Source organism: Amblyraja radiata, chromosome 10 (genome assembly GCF_010909765.2).
Source record: "Amblyraja radiata isolate CabotCenter1 chromosome 10, sAmbRad1.1.pri, whole genome shotgun sequence".
Taxonomy (NCBI): domain Eukaryota; kingdom Metazoa; phylum Chordata; class Chondrichthyes; order Rajiformes; family Rajidae; genus Amblyraja; species Amblyraja radiata.
This window is the reverse complement of record NC_045965.1, coordinates 54,146,153-54,170,021: the sequence shown is the minus strand read 5'-3', so window position 1 is coordinate 54,170,021 and position 23,869 is coordinate 54,146,153. Positions and strand designations below refer to the sequence as shown.

Below are 23,869 nucleotides of genomic sequence, written 5' to 3'. Positions count from 1 at the left end.
CTTTCTAAAGGTACATCCTTTTATTCAGAGGCTATCACCTCTGGTCCTAGACTCTCCTATTAGTGGAAACATCCTCTCCACATCCACTCTATCCAGGCCTTTCATTATTCGGGAATCTCTCCTGGCCTTTCACTATTCGGTTGTTGTTGTTATTGTGTTTAGTGTGCCTGTAAAACAGTAAGAATGCAATTGTTGTGACGCATATGACAAATAAACACTTTTGAACCTTGACTCTTGACCTGAGAAGCAACTGCCCTTTTCAAAGGAGGTCGGCATCTCAAGATTCAGAGGCCCTGTGTTTCCCAACTAACAATGATCTATTCGACATTTTACTTGATCTCCATTCCCCTTGTCCTGTTTTCACACCTTACACTTCCTTATCTGTACACTTACTTATCTATGCACCACCCACTCCCCTGATATCGGTCTGAGGAAGAGTCTCAACCTGAAACGTCACCCATTCCATCTCTGCAGATATGCTGCCTGAGTTACTCCAGCATTTTGTGCCTATATTCAATTACAGAGCATGGTGTCCATGCTAAAGAGGTGGAGGTAATTTCTGAGTACATAATTTGGTGATGGAAATCGATACCTCCCTTATGGCCATCATATTGAATCTTGATAGCTTCAGAACCAAGGCAAAGCCTGGACTTGCTGGGATTCCTTAACATTACTAATGTAGTAAGTAATGTATGGGTGTAGAATCGGTGGACAAAGGACATGTTTCTACACTATCTCTCGAAACTAAAACTAAATATCTATTCCTCTATCTCCTGTTGACTATTGGGATGTCTGCAATACACCCCAACCAAATAGCACTCTTTTTGTTTCTAATCTCCATGCCCAGCCCTTGTTTCAGGAGCTTTATAGGACCTCCTTCTTCAATACTGAAGAAATAGTATCTTTGGTTAACAGTGCCATACTTCCTCCCCTTTTACTGCCTCTCTGTCTTGCCTGAAAATTCTATACCTTGAGGTATTGAGTTGCTTGTCCTGCACATCCTTCAACCATGTCTCAGTGATGGCAACAATATTGTAAACCTCCATGTTACTTCAAGCTTTTGGGATCATAGGTTGGAGATGGAAAAAAGTTGTGTGATTATTATAATTGAACAGTCATAGAGTGATACAGCGTGGAAACAGGCCCTCCGGCCCAACTTGCCAACACCGGCCAACATGTGCCAGCTACACTAGTCCCACCTGCTCGCGATTGGTCCATATCCCTCCAAACCTGTCCTATCCATGCACTTGTATAAGATGGAACTGCAGATGCTGGTTTAAACCGGAGATAGACACAAAAAGCTAAAGTAACTCAGCGGGACAGGCAGCATCTCTGGAGAGAAGGAATGGGTGACGTTTCGGGTCGAGATCCTTCTTCTCAACCCGACCCGAAACGCACCCATTCCTTCTCTCCAGAGATGCTGCCTGTCCCGCTGAGTTACTACAGCTTTTTGTGTTTAACTTCTATCCATGTACTTGTCTAATTGTTTCTTAAACAGGGATAGTACCAGCCTCAACTACGTCCTCTGGCAGCCTGTCCAAACACTCACCACCCTTTGTGTGAACAAGTTACCCCTCAGATTCCTATGAAATCTTTTTCCCTTCACCTTAAACCTATGTCCTCTGGTCCTTGATTTGCCTACTCTGGGTGCCAGAGTAGGCTCTGTGTGCAGTCATTGGAGTTTACATTTGTCACAAAGCTTCTATAAAGCATGTGATACCATAGTCACAGTTGTGTAAATTGATACATGTTATTCTGGATCTACATTTTTCTAATATTATATACAGTGTTAGGTTTTCACTATGAGGAGATTCTTTGTGTCAGCTTCAACAGAGTAACTTTTAAAAATCCTTTTCATTCTTCTTATTGTCATTTTTTTTAACACACAATTTTCCTGCAATTATTTAAACTAACTGGTGTCTAAACTAATAGACTGAACAAAGGCTGGACACGGTATAAATATCAATTCAAAATTACATTATATTTCAAGATGATTATAATCTGCTTCATTTACCTCCTGATTTGTATGCTACAAATATTTATCAGTCATGGAGTATTATTTGTGTTTTCAATGAGGCTTTCTCAGTTTTTAATTACAATCTAATAAATAATAGCATAAGGGAGCAGAAATAAATCATAAGAGAGTATGAAACGTCTGTGGAATCTTTGTTTCTATTTATTATCGCGATTGCAATTTTTTCTCTCTTGCAAATCCAAAAATGCAATGATTTTTAATACAAACTGAACTATGTATTGAGGATTTCATTTTTGTTCTTATTTTTCCTTCATTCAAAATAATAGAACATAGGAAAGTGTAGCACAGGAACGGGCCCTTCGGCCCGCACTATTGATACCGAACTTTATGCCAAGTAATACTAATCTCCTCTACTTGAACATGATCCACATCCCTCAAATCCATGCATATCCATGTGCCTTATGCCCCTGTCCCACTTAGGAAACCTGAATGGAAACCTCTGGAGTCTTTGCGCCCCACCCAAGGTTCCCGGAGGTTCCCGGGGTTTTTGTCAGTCTCCCTACCTGCTTCCACTACCTGCAACCACCTGCAACCTCCGGGAACTGCACGGAAACCTTGGGTGGGGCGCAAAGTCTCCAGAGGTTTCTGTTCAGGTTCCCTAAGTGGGACAGGGGCGCTACTCAAAGCCTCTTAAACACCACTGTCATATCTGCCATCACCATCACCCCTGGCAAGGCGTTCCAGGCACCCACTAGGTCAGTGTAAACAATTTGCCCTGCACTTCTCCTTTAGACTTCACTGCTCTACCTCAAAGCTATGCCCACTACACAATAGTACCATTGCAAAATATTCTGACTGCCTACCCTATTTCTACCTCTCAGAATTCTACTCTGTTGGGTCTCCTCTTAGCCTCCAGCGTTCCAGAGAAAACAGTCCAAGTCTAACCAACGTCTCCTTGTAGCTAATGCCACCCAATCCAGGCCTCATATTGTTGAGGCTCTTCAGCACCCATTCCAAAGCCTCCACATCCTACCTATAATGGAGCGACCAGAACAGTATGCAACACTTCAACCAAATTAATATTTGGAAATATCAATTTTTATGTGCAAAAGTTGTTTGTTATGTAAATTAAAGAGAAAGCAATACCTCATTTAAATAAAGGGCATTAGTTAGCATGATGTTTTTACTCTTATGTGGTAGATTATGCACATAAGATGGCCTCCCATCACTGACATTCTAACTATCGTTGCACCAACTGAATAGTATAAACACTACATTTTGAAAAAAATACACCTAGTTTTGCAACCAAATTTATTTAGGATGGGCAAGAGATTAGGTATAACATTCAGCATTGAATAACAAATTAGTCCTTAATTTAATTGAAATGAGAGGCAAATCTATATGGTGGAGAATGTATAGGTCCTGATTAGTTTTTCTTGTTCCCTGATGTATATTTCTGTGGTCGACAATCATGTCAAGTCAGGAGAGTTCAAGTCAAGAGAGTTTATTGTCATGTGTCCCAGATAGGACAATAAAATTCTTGTTTGCTGCAGCACAACAGAATATAGAAAGCATAAATACAGAACAGTTCCGTGTGTCTATATAGCAAAGACCATATATATACACATAAATAAACAGATAAAATGCAAAAGGCTGTTATAGTTCACAGTTTGGTTCACAGATCTGTTGTGGCGGTAAGTGAAATGCAGTGGGTTGAGGTTCTTGTCGAGGTAGGAGTTGATATGCGCCATAATCAGCCTCTCAAAGCACTTCATCACCACAGACGTTAGTGCCACTGGTCGATAGTCATTGAGGCACGTCACCTTGCTCTTCTTGGGCACCGGTATTATTGATGCCCTTTTAAAGCAAGTGGAACCTCAGACCTCAGAAGTGAGAGTTTGAAAATGTCCGTAAAATCTCCAGCCAGTTGGTCCGCACAGGTTTTTAAAACATGCCCGGTTATACCATCAGGTCCAGGCGCTTTCCGAGGGTTCACCCCCCTGAAGGATCTTCTGACGTCGGCCTCTGTGACTGTGACTGAAATACCATCATGGCGAATGGGGGCTTTGGAAGGCACATCAGTGTTCTCCCTGTCAAAGCGTGCGTAAAAAGGATTGCGCTTGTCAGGGAGTGATGTTTCGCTGACAATTGAGCTGCCTCTTGATTTCGCCTTGTAGGAGGTGATTGCATTCAGTCTCTGCCACAGTTGCCGTACATCCGTCTCATCCTCCAGCTTGGAGCAGAAGTCCCTTTTGGCCTTTTTGATGGCCTTATCAAGGTCGTATCTGGACTTCATGTCGACCACTGTATCATCAGACCTGAATGCCTGGGATCTGGACTTCAGAAGAGTGCGAATCTTATGGTTCATCCAAGGCTTCTGGTTAAGAAACACTCGGAAGGTTTTTGTTGGGATGCAGTCCTCCACACATTTCTTTATGAAGTCTGTAACGGCTGTGGCGTATTCATCCAGGTCAGTTGCCGAGTCCCTGAACATTGCCCAGTATACAGACTCCAAACAGTCCTGGAGTTGTTCCTCTCCCCCTCCCCGACCAGCTCTGTACAGTACTCACCTCAGGGGGTGCGCTCTTCAATTGCTGCCTGTAGGCAGGAAGAAGCAGCATCACAGTATGGTCGGATTTACCAAAGTGAGGGCGAGGGATAGAACAATATTTATCATGCAGATAAATACAACAAGTTCAGCTCTAAAAGGCAAATAAATTGGACAAATGCTTTAGGTTTAGTTTCCTTCTGGCTGTTGTGTGATTGATACATGCATGTGCATCAATATTTCAGCTAAGTTATAATATTTGTCTACACTAACATGTCATGAGAGGTGTCATATAAGTCATAGAATCATAGTCATAGAGTCAAACAGCACTTCTGCCCAACCTGCCCATGCCAACCAAGATGCCCCATCTACACTAGTCCCACTTGCTCGCGTTTGGCCCACATCCCTCTAAACCTTTTCTATCCATGTACCTGTCCAGATGTTTTTTAAATGTTGTTATAGTCCCACGTTTGTGTAAAGTTAGTACTGTTGCCTGGTTCCGTTCTTCATGGAAGCATTGGTTGATAGGCCACCAGCAACTGGCAATATTGATATTGTGATCAAAAACTGAACCATAGACATACAGGTTTGCAGGTTAATTGGCTTTGGTAAAATTGTTCCTAGTGTGGAGGATAGCGCTGTTATATACGTGGTGCCTTATAAGAGAAAGAAAAATGAGCGGATCTAAAATGAAAAAAAAAACATGATGGACTTTAGACTTTAGAGATACAGTGTGGAAACTGGTCCTTCAGCCCACCTAGTCTGTGCCTACCAGCAATATCCTCCACACTACGGACAATTTTACCGAAGCCAATTAACCTGCAAATCTATACTTTTTTCGAGTGTGGGAGGAAACCGGAGCACCCGGGGAAAATCCATGCTATCATCGGGAGAACGTACAAACTCTCTACAGACACACCCATAATCAGGATCGAACCCGGGTCTCTGGCGCTGGATAGCAGGAATTCTACTGCTGTGCCATTGTGCCATCGCACTTTCAATATAAATAATTTCCCACATCCAGCTGATGAACCTAGTTGGTTTGTCAAGGAAGACTCTCTCTAACTTCTACAGGTGCACAGTCGAGAGCATGCTGACCGGTTGCATCGTGGCTCGGTTCGGCAATTTGAGCGCCCTGGAGAGGAAAAGACTACAAAAAGTAGTAAACACTGCCCTGTCCATCATCGGCTCTTACCTTCCTTCCATCGATGGAATTTATCGCAGTCGCTGCCTCAAAAAGGCTGGCAGTATCATCAAAGACCCACACCATCCTGGCCACACACTCATCTCCCTGCTACCTTCATGTAGAAGGTACAGGAGCCTGAAGACTGCAACAACCAGGTTCAGGAAAAGCTACTTCCCCACAGCCATCAGGCTATTAAACCTGGCTCGGACAAAACTCTGATTATTAATTAATAACCACTTTCTGTTATTTGCACTTTATCAGTTTATTATTCATGTGTGTATATATTTATATCATGGTATATGGACACACTGATCTGTTTTGTAGTCAATGCCTACTATGTTCTGTGTGCTGAAGCAAAGCAAGAATTTCATTGTCCTATACAGGGACACATGACTTCTTCTTCTTCTTCTATGTGGTGTTTTTTGGCGGTTGGCAAACAACTTTTTTGGTGCATTACCGCCACCAACTGGCATGGAGTGTGGATCAAACAACACCATTACATATACTAATAACCTATATCCTTCCGAACAAATTGGTTACCCTAAGAAAATGCAACAGGATTTGATAGCACTTATATGAACTTCCTTGCAAAATATCTACCAAATCAAATTGTATTCTTTCTTTTCTGAACTGCTCACTCATCCGTTCTCTCTCCTCCTCATACCTCTCACAATGTACAATGACATGCTCTATTGTCTCTTCTTGCCCACAGTATTCACATCTACCTGTATTATGCTTGCCTATTATAAAAAGTGTACTGTTCAGACCAGTGTGTCCAAATCTAATTCTTGAGATTACTGTCTCCTCTTTTCTGTTTTTTCCTGCACATCTCATTTCTCCCACTTTCCTCTGGACTTTGTAGAACCACCGTCCTTTCCGCTCTTCATCCCATTGCTTTTGCCATCTTTCCTTCAGTCTTTGCTTAATAATGTCTTTGATTTCAGTTTTACCTATGTTAATACTTAAATCAATTTTACTTCTTTTTGCTACCTCTTTTGCTACCTTATCTGCCATTTCGTTTCCTCTAATGCCAATGTGTGCTGGTACCCATAAAAATATGACTGTAAGCCCCATCATTTGAATTCTGAATAGTGTTTGTTGTATTTCAATCAAAATGTCTGGTCTACTGTCTGAATGGCTGTGCTGTAAACTCTTTATTGCTAAACCTGAATCTGAGCAAATAACTGTCCTTAAAGGCCTAGTATCCTCGACCCACTGTACCGCTAACAATATTGCAATCATTTCACCTGTGTATACTGATACCTCATTATTGATCCTCTTCCCTACTTTGATGTGAAATTCTGGTACAATAAATGCTACTCCTACTTTATCTACTGAATCTTTTGATGCATCTGTATAAATTTGGACAAAACTGTAGTATCTGTCAATGTATTCCTGTATGATGACTGAATTATACCTATGTTGTTTTTCCTTGTTTTCCTGTTCTAATGTTGTAAAGTCTACTGTTGCATCTGGAAGTATCCAAGGTGGAATTGAAGGTAATGGAACTGTTGGAACCACATTTAATTGTGCTATGCCGATTTGTACTGCTCTCTGGGTCACTGTCCATCCAAAACTTTTTGTTTCCCTTCTCTCCTTTTCCCAGCATGGTTTGATAGTAACTTGTGCTGGGTGTTCTTGACTCTGGCCCTGTAGGTTAATCCAGTAATTTAATGAAAGCTGTATCCTTCTCATCTCTAGAGGCATCTCCCCCATTTCAACCTGTAATGCTGCTGTTGGAGTTGTTTTTATTGCACCTGTACATATTCTCAATGCCTGATATTGAATGTTGTCTATTTTCTTAAGAGAAGTACTTGATGCGGACCCATACACCACACAACCATAATCTAACACAGATCTAATTAACCCATTGTATATAGCCTTCAAAGCTTTCCTACCTGCCCCCCAATCACATCCAACTAAACATCTCATTACATTAAGTATCTTCTTACATTTGTCCACTACTTTCTGAATATGAACTATCCACGTAATCCTCTCATCAAACCATAAACCTAAAAATTTATAGTATTTTACTCTCTCCAATTCCTGGTTATATAATTTTAGTTTAACCTCACTACCAATTTCCTTCCTAGTAAAAAACATTATCTTTGTCTTTTCCACAGAAAATTTGAATCCCCATTTATAAGACCACTCTTGTACCTTTATTATAGCCCTCTGTAGTTTCTGCACAATAAACTTCACATTTCTCCCCCTTTTCCAGATTGCCCCATCATCCGCAAACAGTGAAACTCCCATTTCATTTACAATTTCATCATACACATCATTTATCATTACTAAAAATAGTAAAGGACTTATTATGCTCCCTTGAGGTGTTCCATTTACAATATCTAATGTTCCTGAGTATTGATTTCCAACTCGTACTTGTATTGACCTCCCAAATAAAAAATCCTTAATCCATTTAAATATACGACCTTTAATCCCCAATTTACCTAGTTTCACTAATAACCCTTCTCCCCACATCATATCATATGCTTTCTCAATATCAAAAAATACAGCTACTACACTTTCTCTATTAATTTGTGCTCTCCTAATTTCATGTTCTAAACATATAGCTGGATCCATGGTGTTTCTCCCCTTCCTAAAACCACTCTGGTAATTGGATAAATATCCTTTATTTTCTACATAATATGTTAACCTTTCATTTACCATTTTTTCCATTACTTTACATATGTTGGATGTTAATGCAATAGGCCTATAATTCCCTGGGTTTGTCAGATCTTTACCTGGCTTTCCTATTGGGATTACTACTGCCTCCTTCCACCTTTGCGGTAATTTCCCACCCTCCCACACTTTATTATAAAATTCTAACAAAAAATCCTTGGATGTTTCACTGAGATGGTTTAACATGGTGTAACAAATCTGATCTTTACCTGGTGCTGACATCTTGGTTTTTCTAAGAGCTCGGTTGAATTCTGTCTTTGTGAATGGTTTGTTTAGAACATCGTTAGTGTCTTCCTCATGTCGTATTACCTGTCTATTCTCTACTATGGTATTTTCTTTTCCTTTTCTTCCTTCTTCACTAACAGTGTCTGAACTGTGAATTTTAGCAAAGGATTTTGCCAACATCTCTGCTTTCTCTTCGTCTTTCACTGCTGTAATTTCACCGTCAGTTAGGATTGGATATTTGTATTCTCTTTTAATTCCTTTCATTCTCCTTATCATTCCCCAAACTTGACCTACTTTTGTCTCCCTTCCCACTGAGTTACAAAATGTCCTCCAAAATTCCCTCTTTGCATTTTTTATTACTCTTCTTACACTTGCTTGCAACCTTTTGTATTCAATAAGATTCTGAAAATTATGATTTCTTTTCAAAATTTTAAAAGCTTTATTTCGACACTTAATTGCTTTGTCACATTCCTTAGTCCACCATGGTACGCTCTTTTTGTGTGCTTACCTCCTTTCCTCTTAATGGACTTTGTTGCTGCCTCTAAAATGGCTTTGCAAACAGAAATATTTAAATTATCCACATCTTCATAAATATCAATTTTTTCCATTTCTTGATCACTAATAGTCTTAAACTTCTCCCAATCCGCACCACTAAAAGACCACTTTTGTATTCTCTCTGTATTATACTCCTCTAAACTCACTCCTACTACTATTTCTATCGGGTAGTGGTCACTTCCTACCGTTGTTCTTCGAATTACTTCCCATGAACAAACACCCGCCAATGAGTCTGACACTAGTGTGAGGTCTATGGCTGATTCTGACCCTGTTCTGATGTTGATTCGTGTCCCACTTCCATCATTAAGACACACCAGGTTATTCTTCTCCATTAAATCCTCAATCACCATCCCATTTTCATCATTAGAATCATCCCACAACGTGCTATGAGCGTTAAAATCACCACAACATATAACTTTCCCCCCTAAATACCCAGCAAGTTCATCCATCAACTCCAATGAAAGCCTTTTACACGGATTATAAAAATTAACAATTTTAACCTTACCTTCTCTTATCCAAATTTCCACCACTAAATATTCTAATTCTGTTCCTTTCACCAACAATCTATTCTGTATTCCTTGCTTTATAAATATTACACACCCCCCTCCACTTCCCTCCCCCCTATCTCTACGGATACTATCATAACCTTTGATGACAAAGTCTAATGAAGGCTTAAGCCAGCTCTCTTGAATACATATGACGTCTGGTTTCTTCTTTAACTCTTTAATGAATCCTTTAAACTCTTGTCCATTTGCTATTATGCTCCTTGCGTTCCATTGTAATATAATCAATTTGACCTATCACCAGAACCTTCCTCCCTTCCATCTCCTTCAAGCTTTTTATTGATACTCTCCCATGATACTTCTTTTAAACCCAAAAACTTCTCTGCTCCTTTAACAATTATTTTTATTTTTTCTGTTTTGTGTTTAACCTGATCAGTACAGTTGATTACATATGCAATGAAAACAATTAGCTTATCAGCTGTCAGTTCTGGGTGAGTTTTGACTGCTTGACTTTCCTCTGATCTCAAAAACGGATGATTCTCTCTCCCATTAATATCCACTCTTCCCCTTTGTCCTTTCACCTTCTTCACTGCCTCTGAGTAGCTTATGTTACTTACTGTTTTCACTTGCTGAATCTCCACAGCCCTCTTCCTGACTTCACATCCCCCATACGTTACCCTATGCGGTCCTCCGCAATTGCAGCATTTATCCTGCATATTTTCTCTGCACTCTTCAAATCTATGCTCTCCTCCACACTTGGGACACCTCTGATTCCCCTTACACACCGCTGCTATATGTCCATACCTCTGGCATTTATAACATCGGAGCGGTGGAGGGATATAAGGCCTCACGGGAAAGATCATGCATCCGATTCTCACTTTTTCTGGTAGTTCAGTCTGCTGAAACTCCAGAAGCACAGACAAGCTCTCTACCCTCTTACCCTCCACTGTCCTTAACAATCTCTTAGCTACACTCACCTGGCCACCAAAAATACTCCGTTTGAGTTTCTCCAGGTCTTCATCTACCAGAATACCTGTTATTACTCCCCTTCTACTCTCACCCAGAGTCTTTCTTTCACTAACCATCTTCTTGCAAACACTTTCAATCTTCAGAGCCTTATTTTTCTGCTCTTCCGTTTTACATATTATTAACAAGTTCCCGTCTCTCAAAATCTTAGCTGTTTCCACCTCTCCTACCTTCTTCTTTAGCTCCCTGGATAAAGCTATCGGACTTAAATTGACATGCTCATCTTCCTTTCTAAATTTCAGTATTATTTTAACCTCCTTCCTTTCAACCTTTTTCCGAACCGTTCTCCTATCCTCTTCTGAACTGTTCCCTTCAAAACTCCTTTTGCTGTTTTGGCTGAGCTCGTTTTGCCTGATTCCTCCTTCTCCTTGATTCCTCCCTAATCTCCGACTAGACACTGACGTCCAGTCACCATAAACCCTATCATCTTGACCTTCGTCATCCTCTAATCCTACTTGAGTTGCCATTTGATCCAGTCACAAACCAGTTTATGCCAACCGCCAACTCCTAGTCCCTCTCTCCCTTCCACACGGGAGCCCCGCGGCGGCGCTCCTCCGCCATCTTTTTCAAGGGCGGGTGTCGGCACTCAGCCCCCTGCTGTACTCACTCTATACTAATGAGTGCTCAGCCCCCTGCTGTACTCACTCTATACTAATGAGTGCTCAGCCCCCTGCTGTACTCACTCTATACTAATGAGTGCTCAGCCCCCTGCAGTTCTCACTCTATACCAATCAGGGACACATGACAATAAACTCACTTGAACTTGAACTTGAAGATGAAAGTTTCAGATTATCACCAATTTAAGTTGTCTGATATAACCACGTGTAGGTATGCACCAAAAATGCCAAACAAATCCAGCAAGCCAAGGTTAGGTCCTGCTTAATGTAAAATCAGGAGCTCATTAATATATTTTTGATCTATTTCCTACCTGGCAGCTGGTTGAATGTTTAATCTAGCTGGTGGCCTGGTGATGAGAATGAGAGGAGGAGGGGTGTGGTGCAGATAAAACAGATAATGTTGGCAATAACTGGGTCACTTGAGAATCATAGAACATGGAGTAATATAGCACAACAACATTTAAAAGGCACTTGGATAGCTACATGGATAGGAAAAGTTTGGAGTGATATGGACCAAATGCGGGCAAATGGGACTCGCTTAGATGGAGCATCTTGGCTGGCATGGGCTAGTTGTGCTGATCGGCCTGTTTCCTTGTTGTATGACTCTATGACTATCACTCTATGAGGAACAGGTCCTTAAATGAAGCTGCAGGCAATGTGGCTATTTCACAGTATCATCTGCATGCTGTCCATGCAGAGTTTGCACATTCGCTCTGAATTCTCCAACTGCTCTGTTTTGTTCACGAATTCCAAAGACACATTGTTGCTCGGTTAATTGGCTACCACTCATAGTGTAGATAGACGGTGGTAGAATTTGGGTAATTAATAGAAAGAGAATAAATTACAGGCAGAGAGTGAGACTGCATTGAGAGATCCCGTGGATTCAATGGGTCAAATGGTATCCGTCTATATTTCAAGGAATATTATGAGAAATAGTTACAAAAATTGAGATTTGCAATTTAAAGAGGACATTTGTGGTGATTGACTGCAGAACTAGAGGTCAAGTCAGGAGAGAGTGTTTGGTTAACATTAAGGAGAAGCCCCATCTGGCAAGAGAAAGGAGTGTCGTTAGTCAGGAAAATTGGAGCTTTGATTGGAAAGGGAAGTTGATCCTGAATTTGTGAAAGGGGAGAAAATCCATGATTGGATATGAGGCAAGAAACCGAGATTCAAATGGAGAGTAGAGGCTACAATCTGATTGTTCTGACTGGCCCTAACAAAATCCACACAACAACAATGAATCTTTAATCAGGATCCCAGGTTCACAACAGGAGCCTGATTTATGTTGATAGAGATTGCCACCACTGCTCAATAAATCTATCAAAAAGACACATTGGTCATGTTGAAGACCAATTTGGATGCATGTTGAGTTGCACTTTGAGGTGAACATTGAGACATATATAGAGGTGAATATTGGGTGCATATTGGAAGTCATGATGGAGTGAATGTTCGTTACATGCTGGGTGCATGTTGGAGGCTATATTGGAGGCCATGTTGGAGTGTATGTTGGATCCATGGGAAGTACACACTGGAGGCTATGAAGCAGTGTCTAACGGAGGGCATAATAGAGTGAATATTGAGGTGACAAACTGGAGTATTGTGTGCAGTTTGGGTCTCCTAATTTGAGGAAGGACATTCTTGCTATTGAGGGAGTGCAGAGTAGGTTCACAAGGTTAATTCCCGGGATGGCGGGACTGTCATATGCTGAAAGAATGGAGCGGCTGGGCTTGTGTACTCTGGAATTTAGAAGGATGAGAGGGGATCTTATTGAAACATATAAGATTATTAAGGGTTTGGACACACTCGAGGCAGGAAACATGTTCCCGATGTTGGGGGAGTCCAGAACCAGGGGCCACAGTTTAAGAATAAGGGGTAAGGCATTTAGAACGGAGATGAGGAAACACTTTTTCACAGAGAGTTGTGAGTCTGTGGAATTCTCTACCTCAGAGGGTGGTGGAAGCCGGTTCTCTGGATACTTTCAAGAGAGAGTTTGATAGGGCTCTTAAAAATAGCAGAGTCAGGGCATATGGGGAGAAGGCAGGAACGGGGTACTGATTGTGGATGATCAGCCATTATCACATTGAATGGCAGTGCTGGCTCAAAGGGCGAATGGCCTACTCCTGCACCTATTGTCTATTGTCTATTGAATATTAAGGTTCATGGTGGGATGCATGTGGATAAATATTGCAGAGTATGATGGAGTGAAGGAAAGCACACAACACTGATTCAACTACTCCCTTGAGCAGAAAAGATAAAGTGTTTCATTTCTGATTTTATAGCATTGGATTTTGGAGATATCTCTTACTGGGTCTTTGTAAACAATGGATTTTCAGGTAAGAATCTCAGACCCAACATCAGAGCGTATTTTGGCAGCAATCTGTTTCACGGCGATACCACGGCACAATGTTGCAGCTCGTAGAGTTGCTGCGTCACAGCTCCAGCGTTACGGGTACGATCCTGATCTCAAGTGCTGTCCCTGTGGAGTTTTCACAATCTCCCCATAAACGCATGAGTACTCCCACCTCCCAAAGAATTGAAGGTTAATTGGCTTCATTAAATTGCCCCTGTTGTGTTCAGACGAGTAGTAAAATCTCGGTCTTGGGAAGAGTTTATGGCAAAACAGAGATAATAATTTGGGTTCAGATAGTATTAGCATAAAAGATGAATATTTGCTAGTTGACACAGATGGTGGGCTGCATGCTGTATCATTCTATGACTCAAAGAATCTGTGACTCAATGCTGGCTATGATGGAGTTCATGTTGAGTGCATGTAGGAATGCATTCCCTGCCTCCCGACTGATACCCTTCTACCCACTGAGGTGAAAAGTTAACATGGAAACCATTATTATTTCTGCTATTAGTCTCCCTCCTCAATATTATGCAACAATATTTTGCAAGGAAAACATGATGAGTGAGTAGCTGAATAGGAAACCTTTATTATTCAGTGTGCAATTTACTCTATGCTTCTCTGACTGTGTACTTGGCTAAAATGAACTCATTTTCTTCCCTCCTGATTGATATCAGCGAAGTGAAAGGATGTTGGCCTGTGTGGTTCCAACAGTGTTTCTTCCATTTAGATTCATACCATGCATCATCTGAGTGGCTCCCTGCAGAGAGGAATGATCTGTCAAGGAAAATCTCTACAATGTGGCAAAAACACTCCAATTAGTGCTATTTTTGGTATTGTTCTTCACAATATCCAGAAAGACAGTATTTCTGATGGCAACTGTTGGCCTGGTATTTTTTTTTTGAACTACTGCAAAGCCTAAATAATTATGCATGAGTTAAGTACAGAAAATGTCTTTATTTCTTGTAAAGAGATGGGATAGAATGTAGAACATACAACGGTGTTTTGAAACAGGTCCTTTGGCCCCCAATGTCGATACCGAGCATGAGACCAAGTTAAACTAATCTCATCTGCCTCACGTGATCCATATACCTCCATCTCCTGCATATTCATGTGCCTATCTAAGAGCCTCTTAAATTCCACTATGTTATCCGATTCTGTATCAGACACTACTCTCGACTACTAGTCTCTTGAACTCCTACAGATGTACAGCCGAGAGCACATTTGCTGGTTGCATCACGGCTTGGTTCAGCAACTCAAACATCCTAGATTGAAGGAGATCACTGGGAGAGGTAGACACTGCCAGGTCCATCGCGGGTACTGACTTTCTCCACCATTGATGCGACTTATAGGAGGTGAGGCCTTAAAAAGGAAGCCAGTCATCATCGAAGACCCACACCATCTTGGCCATGTTCTCACTTCAGGACAGAGGAGTCTGAAAACTGTGACCGCCAGGTTCAAGAATAGCTTCTTCTCAACAACCGTTAGGTTCTTGAACACTGCACAACATTAATCTCAACTGTGAAACATGGACTGTCTTAGGCTACCCTAAATAGACAATAGGTGCAGGAGTAGGCCATTTGGCCCTTCGAGCCAGTACCGCCATTCAATGTGATCATGGCTGATCAGCCCCAATCAGTACCCCATTCCTGCCTTCTCCCCATATCCCCTGACTCCGCTATTTTTAAGAGCCTTATCTAGCTCTCTCTTGAAAGTATCCAGAGAACCTGCCTCCACCGCCCTCTGAGGCAGAGAATTCCACAGACTCACCACTCTCTGTGAGAATAAGTGTTTCCTCGTCTCCGTTCTAAATGGCTTACTCCTTATTCTTAAACTGTGGCCCCTGGTTCTGGACTCCCCCAACATCGGGAACATGTTTCCTGCCTCTAGCGTGTCCAAGCCCTTAACAATCTTATCTTATATGTTTCAATTTAAAGATTTTAGAGATTTTGTTTGCACACATTGTTGTTATTAATCTATTGAACCTTTGTATTATATATTATGTGTTGTTGGTCTGCAATGCTTCTGCAAGTAAAAATAACATTGTTCGGTTGCCAGAACATATGACAATTACACACTCTCTTGACTCTTGCCACCACCAACATCCCTGGCAGTGCTTTCCACACACCAATCACTCTGTATAAAAAGTTAGCTTCACACATCTTTAATCTTTGCTCCTCTCACCTTAAAGCTATGCCTCCTAATTTTGACATGTCCACCCGAGGAAATATATTCTGTCTGTCAACCCCTATCCATGCCCCGCATAATTTTATATATTTCTATCAGGTCTCCCCTCAGCCACCGAAGCTCCAGAGAAAACAATCCAAGTTTGTCCAAGCTCTCCTAATAGCTAATACTCTCGAGAGCAGCCATCATTCTGGTAAGCTCTTCTGCACCCTCTCCAAAGCCTCCACATCCTTCCTGTAATGGGGCAACCAGAACTGCACGAAATACACCAAATGCGACCAAACCAAAAGCGGCCTAGAGCTGCAATATGACTTCCTGACTCGTATACTCAAGGCCCTGACCATTGAATACAAGCAATCCATGCACCTTCTTTCCCACTATATTTACTTGTGTTGCCACTGTCAGGCAGCTGTGGACCTGGACTCCAAAATCCCTCTGCACTTCGATGCTGTTAAGGCTCTTGCCATTAACTACCGCAAAGATTAAATAACATTGAAAGACATTATTTCTGTGAAGAGTTGGGATAAAGAAGGAAATCAGGAGTGGTGATATATTCATACTTGGACAGATCTATTGCGATTAAACGTTATGATCTAGAAATTCAGAATTTTCAATTAACCTACAAAATAGAGATAAATAAACTGATACAGCATAGAAACAGGCTCTTCAGTCAACCGTATCTATACTGGTAGTTGTGCTCATCTGTACTAATCCCACTTGCCTGCAATAGTTCCATATCTCTTCAAGCCTCACTCATTTAAGTACTGGTCCAAATGCCTCTTTAATGCTGTTACTGTTCCTGCCTCCACCACCTCCTCTGTCAGCGCACATCTCTTTGACCTATCTTTGGTATACAGAAATGATTTGCAAACAAACTCTGTGGAGAGCATAGTTTTCCCAGCAGCAGAAAAGGTGACAGCTGCCTGCACCTTCTATTGTCCTGGTCTATGTCTTTAACAGTCTTGGCTGATCTACCATATCAAATTGTATGAGTTAGGCAGCAGATGCTTTACTCGAGCTGGCAGATCATCAGATTAATTTTGTGACAAAAGGAAGAGAATTGAAGTTGCATTTCATGTCACTGAGATTTGTTCCTGTAAAATCCCCCTCAAAACCTTAAGCAAATAGGACAAAATCAACTGGGTGGCAAGGTAGCACAGCAGTAGAGTTGCTCCCTTTCAGCGTCAGACACCCGAGTTCGATCCTGACTACGGGTGGTCTGTACGGTCTCCCCGCGACCGCAGGGGTTTCCTCCAGGTGCTCTGGTTTCCTCCCACATTCCAAAGACGTACAAGTTTAGCAGGCTAAGTGGCTTGGTAAAATTGTAAATTGTCCCTAGTGTTCATGTACAGGGATCACTGGTTGGTGTGGATTCAGTTGGCCGAAAGGCCTGTTTCCGCGCTGTATCTCTGAACTGAATTCAACTAAACTCTGCAGAAATCAATCCTACTCCAAAGCGGAGGTGTTGCCTGCAAGGCAGGCAGTGTTTAATGGAGATAGCATAAGTTTACATGAATTTGCAAATTGCACATATTCTCTTGATTTGAACATGAGGCTGAGCGAAGTAGGGTGAGTGTAATATTCTGTCCAATTGCAGAGTCCAAGAGTTGCTGGGTTGTTTTAACCATTTCAGAGTCCACTTGAGGGATTGGAAATCAATGAAGAAGCAGAAAAAGAACTGGAACAGGAAGCAATACCTACTGTAAATGGGATCAAAGTCAACTGATAATCAGTGTCTTGTGCGCTAACTACACTGCAAGATTTTAACACTTGTTACATGCAATCATTAGACAGATATTGATTTTTTAACATAATATAATGCAGCTAATTGCATGTTAATTTGAATTAATGTATGATTACATAATTTTCTGGCAGTCTGCCACAAATTATAATTCAATGAACTAACATTAATTGTATCACAGTGCTTATGCATTTTGTCATTTAAACATATAAATATGGAAATGTTCCTAGGACAACAGCTGAAGAAACTGTTTGCTGTCTGTATGTTGTAGAAATTAATGTAAGATAAATGCCTATACCACCTGGGATCTCAGTGAATATCATTGCATAGCAAATTCCAAGCTGTTGGTCTAGGTGTCTGGGCACTGTGAATGGCTTACTATCAATAGACAGTGCTAAAATTCAAACCGAACTGAAATACATGACGGAATGAAACTTGTCATGTAATAAACTTAACTCATGAGAACTATTTTGAAGCACATAGTTGGTTTTAGACTAGTATAAATTTGTTTCCATTGGGTATAAACCAAATATCAATACCAGTAATCTTTGGTTATGCATTGAATTTAATTTAGGAAGTCATACCGTGGCACATCATAAGACCTTAGCAATCAAAGAAAAATTGAAACAAAGGTGTCTGATGAAAGATTAGTTGGAGACGATGACATTAACAAGGGATTTAAGTAAAGAAGAAAATGTGTGAAACTAAGAAAGGAAAAAGCAGAACTACAATCACATACAATTGATGATCCTCAGGAGAGGGAAGAGACTTGACGATGCACATGTGCTCAGAACTGGGGGAATGTTAAAGGAGGTAATAAAAGCATAGGCAGATCAAGCGATTGGAAAAAAAGGACACGAGTTTGAAAACCACAGCACTGAAGGACTGGGAAGCAATGTAGGTCACCAGGTACAGTGAGCATGAAGAAACGGCTCTCATTCCACTCTGAATATGAAGGCAAAGCTTTGGTTGAAGGTGGAAGAAATGAGGATAGCTACAAAAAATTTGTATTGTTTAACCTGGAGACTGGATATGGATATTACATGCATTGGACAGGTTTAGAGGGGTATGGGCCAAACACAGGCAGGTGGGGCTATAGAATAGAATGCAATTTATTGTCATTCAAACCTAGGTTTGAATGAAATATAATTTCTACAGTTTTTTTACATTACAAAACAATCCAAGACCCACACTTAACACAGTTTACATAAACATCCATCACAGTGAGTCTCCAACATCTCCTCACTGTGATGGAAGGCAAAGTCTTTATCTCTTCCCTTTGTTCCTTCCCCCGTGGTCCAGCAGTCCAACTGCAGTGTCGAGGCGAACTGGGGCTCCGATGTTAAAGCCCCCGGCGGGCGATGATAAGTCCTGAGGCCGTTTAAGCCACGCCGGGCGATGTTAGGCCCCGGCTCCATGTCCTTAAACCCACGATTCCAGCGGGAGAAGTCACCGTTGCGGAGCTCGGAAAAGCGGTCTCCCACCAGGGACCTGCGAGCTCCCGATGTTCCCGTCCACCGGGTCTGCGGCCGGTGCCTCCGAACTCCAAAAGTCGGGTCGCAGCCGCGCGCCACAACAGCTCTTCCCGCTAGTGTGGATGGGACATGTTGGTCGGTGTGGACAAGTTGGTCCGAAGGGTGTGTTTCCACACTCTATGACTCTGTTGAATGGAATGGAATGGAATACTTTATCTATTGTTAAAGAGAGGGTGTAAATGCTCCTGAGCAAATCCTATTTCCTTCTTTAGGAAACACAGTATCACACACACATCAAGACAACTTGGGACTTCTGTCCACCATTTAGTTTTGTAGTAGGTAATTACGTTTATTAATTTTGAGAAACTGTGTTGATAGCCATCCATTCCCCTCTTCCATTATATCTACACATTAAATGTTATTTGTTTACAGTTATTATTTTCGCCACAAATAAGTATTATGGCACACCAGTAATAGAATAACATTTCTCTTCACCTTTATTCGTTTTGGTACTTTGTTCTAATTTCTTTCACACACTTCGTATTTGTTCAGGCTCCTCCTGTAACTGTTACACAGTGCAAAAACATTTTGTGGTACAGTGAGTTGTTTTATATTATCGAATATGGGTCTTGTTGCCAAGACTAGAATTTATTGTTCAAATCAAGATACCTCATGCATGACCTTGGAGCAATGTGTGACTTTGATAAGAATTTGGAGATGATGTCCGCTTACACCTTTCTTCGCAAGTGATTGAGTTTGAGAGGCGCTACTAATCAAGGGGTTTTCCTCTTGCTTCTTTTGTACAGAGCATGTTTCTGCCACAGTATCCCTCTGCTGGATGGAGTGGTGGATAGGATTACCAGCCAAGTGCATTTCTTTATCATAAATGCTTTGGGCCACCCACGATTTGTTACAGCTCTACCCATCCCAGGAAGTGAAGTGTTCTCCAATATGAACCTTGTTGGTCTTATACTTCATTGGTAGTGGAGTGGCTTTCATTCAGGAGGTGAACTATTCACTGCTAAATTACTGCTCTCACAGCCCTGGCATTTATATCACTATTATATTGGCATTTCTGGCCATTGGCTCCCTGAATATATTGATACTGAGGGATTTGAGGAAGATAAGGGATACTGAATACCCAAAGAAAACAGTTAGACTACTTTTCATCTTGGAGATAGACTTTGCCTAACTAATGTTACATACCACTTATTAGCAAATGCCTAAATGTTGAATACACAGAGTACAATTTTATCTGTAAAGTGCAAATGGAGCTGAATATTGATCAATTAAGAGCAACAACCAGACTTCTGAGGTGACAATGGGATGAAGTCAATGAAGAAGTTTCACGAGAAGGTTCAAGCTTAGGATATTGAACTGTGGCAAACTAAGATGGGACATTATCTTTCTAATATAGTTTATACTTTACATTAAGCAATAAAATGAAAGTGTGTTTCCAGTTTCTCACATAAGGTGAACTCATTGTAGAAGGTTCACGTTCAACCATAAATTAGCAAAGTTGAATCACATACAGAGAGTGGATGCTGGGAATGAAATTCATTCATTGACGTGTTAGTTTCTAGTCAGTGTAATTTATGATGCTAAAGTGGATGAGAAAGGCATCAAAGGCATTACATTTCTCACTTCCAAGAACTAAGAACATGACTATGAACATGACATAAAGAAGAAATAAAAGGAGATTTTGTAGAGTTTGGAAAAAGTAGAGTTTAGATGGGTGAGGGGAGGACCTCATTGAAACTTACCAAAGAGTGAAAGGCCTGGATAGAGTGGATGTGGAGAGGATGTTTCCACTACTGGGAGAGTCTAGCACCAGAGTCCATAGCCTCAGAATGAAAAGGACGTACCTTTCGGAAGGAGATATGAAGGAATTTCTTTAGGCACGGAAGGTGTTGAATCTTTGGAATTAATTGTTGCAGAAGGCTTTGGAGGCCAAGTCAATTGGTATTTTTATGGCAGAGATTGATAAATTCTTGATTAGTACGGGTGTCAAGGGTTATGGGGAGAAGGCTGGAGAATGGGGTTGAGTGGGAAAGATAAATCAGCTATAATGAAATCGCAGAGTGGACTTGATGAGCCAAATGGCCTAATTCTGCTCCTATCACTTATGAACATGATTTTTTTTCCATTACCAGTGTAGGGTGTAAATAGGAAAATTGGTATATAATTCCCAATCACGACTATATTGAGATGGTGAAGGCTATATTTTCTGAACCACCGTTGCCATTTTATAGTGTTCCCATAATACTGATATGTCAAAAGCTTCACTTATAACTGTACAGCAGAATTTATGGATTTGATGAAGCAGTTAAAGGATGTTTGGCCAATTATGGAACCCTTGCAGAGATGTCCTGGAGGTGAGATGATAGATATCCAAATTACAATTATCTTCCACCTTGTTAGTTATGACTCCAACCACTGGAGAATTTTCCCTCTAACCTCCACTGACTTCAGCCTTACCAAAGATTTGCAGTGTTGTATTTGGTCAAATGGTGCCTTGATGTCACGGGGAAAGCACTCTCACTTCAGATCAGAAATCCATCCGCTTTGTCCGTGTTTAGAGTAACTCTGCAACTTAGAAAGCCTTGGAGAATCGGCTCATGGATTTACAATGTACAGTATAATGAATGTGCTGTTTGATAGTTTTGTTTGAAGATAATTTAAATCACTCTTCTGATTAAAGAATGTTGGGCGGTTGACAAGGCAGATTGCCATTGTTGTGCCTTCTATGGACACCACTAGAATTTTTTTTTTCACTTTGTTGGTTGGATACAAGTATTGTGGTTTAATACAGACAGCTGGAGTAAGTGTGGAGCTAGTTCTTGAGTACAAGCCTTTACTTCCACATCTGGAATTTTGTTCAGTCACAGGGCAGGCAACACGGTGGCACAGCAGTAGAGTTGTTGCCTTACAGCACCAGTCCCCAGTTCGATCCTGACTAAAGGTGCTGGCTGTATGGAGTTTGTTCTTTCTCCCCATGGCCTGCGTGGGTTTTCTCCGGGATCTCCGGTTTCCTCTCACACTCCAAAGATGTACAGGTTTGTAGGCTAATTGGCTTGGTAAAAATTGTAAATTGTCCCTAGTGTGTAGGATAGTGTTAGCGTGCGGGGATCACTGGTCGGCGTGGACTCGGTGGGCTTAAGGGCCTGTTTCTGTGCTGTATCTATAAACCAAACTAAACTAAACATGGGTAGCTCACTTTGTCCAATGAATTCATCCACATCTTGACATTATGTGAAATAATTGAAGGTATGCGTATTGTGCACAACTGCCCAGGCAGCTGTAAATGGCCATGAATGCATTTCTGTTCATGGTCATAGGCTGGGTTTTGTCATTACTCTGAATGCACAAACCTCATCTGTTTACCTACCATTATACACTGCATTCAGAGGGGGCAAGCTTTGCTAGTTGGCAGTGTGGTTTCTTAACTTCAATTATAGCATGCTGCATTTGCTGCTTAATGTGCTCATTAATACTCCGTTTTAGCATTCAAAGTTGTAATAATTTTTTGATGCTTTTTAAAAATACTTTCCATTGATCGATATATTCACTCAGCTACATTTGAATAGGATACAATTTTGACCCACCATCTTAATGGTCTTCAATCAATATATTTTAAAGCCATAAAGCATTTATTTGGAGGAGAACAGAAACGTTTGCTCATTTTAATTAAATATCAGAATTATAATTTGGTTCACAATTTACCATAAGTGAAAGCATTCAGATGGGAACTTATTTTGAATATATCTTTATGGCTTCCGCTATAGCTTAATGGATGGATTCAATGAATAATTAAGTTGTGGAAACTAGTTTAATCCCTAGTGTGTACAGGGGTTGTATGACCATTATTACAATTGGACCTGTGCCTTTGACCAAGTGAGAAAAAGTTTAGCCAGCATTTCTTCTCCTGACTAAAAAATAATAATCAATATTGGACCTAAAACCATTTTAATGTATGTCCTGAAAAAAGGTAGATGTGACTGTGATGACCCACTGAATTAAAGCCAGCTATTTGTAACCATCAAGACAAGTGTATTCAAAGTTATTGTAGGAAACCAGAGAGGGAATTGCTGGGTAGAAACAAGGAAATGCCGATGTCGGTTTACAGAAAAAGACACAAAGTGCTGGAATAACTCATGGGCCAGGAACATCCCTGGAAAACATGGATAGGTGATGTTTCAGGTTGAAAATTGTTGGGGCTTGGCCGGAGATAATGGTACCAAGGGTGAGGTGACTGAAGACTGGAGGGTGGCTAATGTTGTGTCTTTATTTACAAAGGACGTGTGTCTTTATTTGCAAGTACGAGCCTAGGAACTAATGGCCAGTGTGCCTAGCATCAGTTGTTGGAAAGGTACCAGAAGTGAATACGAGTTGTAGGATCTACCTGCAGTTGAAAAGACGAGGAAACATTAGGAATAGTCAGTATAGTTTTCTGGTGTGCAGTTCTGGTCGCCTGGCTGTAGGGACGTGTTTAAGGTGGCAATGTTGCAGGAAAGATTAACAAGGATAGTACTGGGACTGTGTCGGAAGGAACTGCAGATGCTGGTTTATACCGAAGATGGACACAAAAATCTGGATTAACTCAGGCAGCATCTCTGGAGAGAAGGAATGGGCGACGTATCGGGCCTGAAGAAGGGTCTCGATCCGAAACATCACCCATTCCTTCCCTCCAGAGATGCTGCCTGTCCTGCTGAGTTACTCCAGCTTTTTGTGTCTATCTTTGGTTCTGGGACTGGACAGCTTGAGCTATAAGAGACTGGATAGACTGGAACATTTTTTCATCA

The 23,869-nt window shown here is 41.2% G+C and overlaps 1 long non-coding RNA gene across 1 annotated transcript; it reads right to left on the bottom strand.

Annotated features, from left to right (window-relative positions):
* Positions 1 to 1,449: 1,449 nt before the first annotated feature.
* On the bottom strand, positions 1,450 to 20,284 carry LOC116977961. The gene is made up of 3 exons (XR_004413343.1): positions 19,634 to 20,284; positions 1,508 to 1,511; positions 1,450 to 1,460 (listed from the first exon to the last, which is right to left on the bottom strand). It is a non-coding gene; the product is annotated as an uncharacterized LOC116977961 (long non-coding RNA).
* Positions 20,285 to 23,869: the final 3,585 nt, after the last annotated feature.